We start from the raw sequence: 3920 nt of genomic DNA on the forward strand, positions 1-3920 counted from the left end.
GATCCCCAGGACACACACGTAGGAGAAACTCACTCTTGAAAGTTGTCTTCTGACAGCCACATGCATGCTGTGGCAAGGTGCCCATACACATATACACATGCAAGATAAATAAATGCAAGTTTTAACTTACTGTTATTAATTTGAAAAAAAGATCTATTCATTTTATTTTATGTGTGTGAGTGCTTTGCCTGCAGGTATGTATGTGTACCATGTACGTGCTTGGTGCCCAAGGACGACAGAAGGCAGCATTGGATCCCTGGGCGCTGGAGTTATGGGTGGTTCATGTGGGTGCTGGGAATTGAACCCAGGTCCTCTGCAAAAGCAACAAGTGCTTTTAACCACTGAGCTATTTCTCCAACCCTTAATATATTTTTATTTATTTATATTTTGTTTTTTTTTTTTTTCCAAGACAAGGTTTCCCAGTAGCTATCGAACCTGTCCTGGAACTCACTCTGTAGACCAGAGCAGCCTCAAAAATCACAGAAGTCTGTATGCTTCTGCCTTCTGAGAGGTGGTGTTAAAGATGTGTGCCACCACTGCCCAGCTAATATAAAATTGCCTAATTTTATAATTATGTAAAATAAATAGAGTCATGCCACATATAAAAATAAGGCCTATTTATTGTATTCTAATGTCTCTCTCCTCTATTTAAACCACCCTCGTTTATGAGGATGTTTCTACATTTCAAAATTGCCTTTGTCTTCTTTCTTCCCTGTTTCTGAGTGCATCTCTCTCGCTCTTCTCTGTCAGATTTTTTCCCTTTCACAGGGTGCCCCGGGGACCACTTTGAAGAGCTCTTCCTTGTTCCCTCCACGGCCACAGAGCGGTCTGTTGTGTGATGTGCTGGTTGTATCCTCTCTCATCCTGGACATTTGGCTTCTTGACTGTCAGAGAGCTTCAGTAAATAATCTTGTCCCAGGACTTTCTGTTTTGTTTGCAGTGGATCTTTAGGATGAGTTCCTGGAAGTGGGGTGTGGGTCAGAGGGCAAACACAGGTTGTTTTTGCTAAGCATTGCCAAGTTCCTTTCTGTAGAAATGGCACCATCCTCATTCCCACCAGCCATGTGTGACCATGTTGGCTTTTTCATAACCAAAACAAGAAAGCGTTTTATGGAATCTTTGTGTTTTGGCCAATCTGATCAGTGAGAAATAGTTCCCCAGGACAATTAGCATTTCCTTTACTGTAAGCAAGGTTAACTGTCTTTTTGCACAGTTTTAAAGCATTTGCCATTTTCTTTTAACTATTGGTATCTTTACTGTATTTTCCAACCAGGTCACTAAGCTTTTAATCTATATTAGAAGCCCTTTGTATACTAATAATATCAATATATATTATACTGAATGTATAAATTTTGTCAACAATATAAATCAAACTTTTAGGCAGTTATTTGTTGTTTTAATTTTGCTCATTTATTTATATACATTTTCAAGACTTATTTTTATTTTTATTTGTGTGTATGTGTGTCTGAGTGTGTGCCACATGTGTGTGAGTGTAAGTGTACTTGGCAACCAGAAGAGGGCGTCAGGTTCCCTGGAGCTGGAATTATGAGTGGTTGTGAGCCAGCAGATGTGGGTCCTGGGAAGCAAACTTCTATCCTCTAGAAGCAGTCCTAACCACAGCCGCCTGTCTAGCCCCTATTGATAGAAACTTTATTTTATTACTCGATTACTTGTTTTTGGTCATACAGAATCCAATTTCTTATGCATCTTTCTCATGATGGCTTCTGGATGTTTTATGAGAACTGGGAAAGTTTGTCCTACTCCTAAATTATAGGAGACTTTATCTGGATTATTTTTACAATGTTATAGTTTTACTTTTGGGGACAGATTCTCATGATTCCCAGGCTGCCCTCCTGCAACTCACTGTGCACCTGAGAATGACCTTGAAGTCCCGACCCTATCTCTGCCCTCTGAGTGCTAGAGTCACAAGTGGGTGCCACATGCCTGGTTTTTGTGGTTCTGGGGATCCAGTCCAGGACTTCGTACATGATAGACAAGCACTCTGGCCACTGAGCCGCATCTCCGGCCCCAGTTTCATGTTTACATCTGAATCACCAGTCCCTTCCGGAGGCCTTTTAGTCAGCAGCATGAAGAAGGGAGGTGTCTAGGTTCTGAGTCCACGTGGCCTCCTTTTAGCCCAGTGTCACCCATTCTTCCCTGTGGCTTAGGGTGCTGCCTTCTTCCTCTTCTCTGCCGGCAGTAGGGCTGCTCTCTAGAGTTCATACTCTGTTCCCCAGAGGAGTGAACTCCTGTCCTTCGTTCTGCCTAGGCCCTCCCTAAGGTAAGCACAGCCTATGCAGGACAACACAGCACCAGGCCGAGCATCTGTAGGGCAGGAAGAGGGTGGGTTTGGCTTTTGGGCAAGGGAAGGCTTTACCTGTCAACAGTTCTTTGTTCCAGGTCTGGAGATGAAGCTTTGGAGACAGATGGTCTTGAGGAGAGGACCGTGTCTAGTGAGACTGGGTCTCTGTGGTCTGATCTGGCCTAGTAGTTGATGTGTAGCCAAAGCTGGCCTTGAATTCTTGTCAATCCTCCTGACTTAACCCCTCAAATGCTGGGATTCAAAGTGCCCTCCCACCTTAGGAAACCTTGATTGTCCAAATCCATACTAATACCACACTTAGCACAGAGAATTTCTGATAACTCACCTGCAGACTACAAGATGCCATGGAGGAGGACTGGGTGGAGGAGACCCCTGTTCCATTCCTGAGAAGAGATGGCTGGGAACAAACATTAAAAGTTTTACAGTGACTAAGGGTCACCCTTGAAGGACCATTACTCCCTAAGAGCACAGGACCCGCATCTGTCCAGCTGCCTACCCACCCGTTCATAAATACATCCTTAGCACATGATCCGGTCCATCGAAAGCACAGAGCTCGTGTTTTGTGGAGAGGAAAACCAAGACACCGCCCAACCCTTCACCTGGCATGTGTGGTGAGGAACGAGAACCCAAGCTCTGTGCTCTGGGAACTGGAAGCATTGCACAGATGCATCATGAACAGAGGCCTGAGCCTCGCCTTCTGAGTCAGACTCAGTACATCTGTGACTCAGAGGCCTCGCTCCTCAGCAATGCTGGCTAGGAATGTGTTGGGAGCTATAAATCCCTGACCCCTTGATTTTCTTTGCCTGCCTCAGACCCTTTGCCTGCTGGAGTGAACTGAGCAAAACAACTTGTTTTCCTCTTCCCTGAGCAGCCTGCAGCTGCTCTGAGCACGAGGCCTTGATGGCAGGCTGGTGGGTCTGCAGCTGTATCCTGAGTGCTGGGGCGTGGCCAGAGCCCTATGTAAGCTTCCCCTGAGCACACTAAACTTGGCACTGTTGTATCAAGAGTGGCCATGTCTCTGCCTCTCTCTGTGTGTCTCTGTGTTTTGGGTCAGCCCAGTTCCCGGCTCATGTCTCGACCTGTAGCGGCACAGAAACTACAGGCATAGTACAGGCATAGTATCATACAGCACATAGTACAGACGCCGGGTTCTAAAAGAAATGAATGTAAGTTCTAGGACAAGGAGGGGCCTGAGGAGCTGACTGCCAGAGATAATCTTCAATTATATATTGAATTGTCATTTCTTAAATAAACAATACTGAGCGTGGTAGTACCTAATACCCCTGAGGTCAAGGGATAAGGATGCCAAGTTTGAAGCAAGTAGAGGCTACATTGAAAGACTGTCTCAAAAACCAGGGCTGACAAGTAGCTCAGTGGGCAAACTTACTCACTGTGTAAATCTGATAATCTGAGTTGGAGCCCCTGGGTCCCCAGGCCCATGTGGTGGAATGATTCCTTCAAGTTGTCAAAAACTTTGTGGAAGTCTTACAACTTAGGACGCTAAGGTGGATTTGTTGGAGTGGTTTTTGATGGATTGGCATTGAACCAATCAATTTTTAATAAGCCAGTCTTCCTGCAGCAAGGATTGTGCACATGG

General features: G+C 45.2%; 2 long non-coding RNA genes across 4 annotated transcripts; one reads left to right on the plus strand and one right to left on the minus strand.

The window, feature by feature from the left end:
• Window positions 1-602: 602 nt before the first annotated feature.
• LOC146893569 (uncharacterized) lies at window positions 603-3161 on the minus strand. Of its 3 annotated transcripts, none has more exons than XR_015003203.1 (3): window positions 2923-3161; window positions 2649-2720; window positions 603-960 (listed from the first exon to the last, which is right to left on the minus strand). It is a non-coding gene; the product is annotated as an uncharacterized LOC146893569 (long non-coding RNA). The 3 variants fall into 3 exon arrangements; XR_015003204.1 differs by having other exon boundaries at window positions 2824-3161; XR_015003202.1 differs by having other exon boundaries at window positions 2649-3161.
• LOC125415888 (uncharacterized) lies at window positions 2083-3332 on the plus strand. Its single transcript, XR_007236714.2, has 2 exons — window positions 2083-2281; window positions 2401-3332. It is a non-coding gene; the product is annotated as an uncharacterized LOC125415888 (long non-coding RNA).
• Window positions 3333-3920: the final 588 nt, after the last annotated feature.

This window comes from Myodes glareolus, chromosome 7 (genome assembly GCF_982192425.1).
Source record: "Myodes glareolus chromosome 7, mMyoGla1.1, whole genome shotgun sequence".
In the NCBI taxonomy this organism is placed as follows: Eukaryota; Metazoa; Chordata; class Mammalia; order Rodentia; family Cricetidae; genus Myodes; species Myodes glareolus.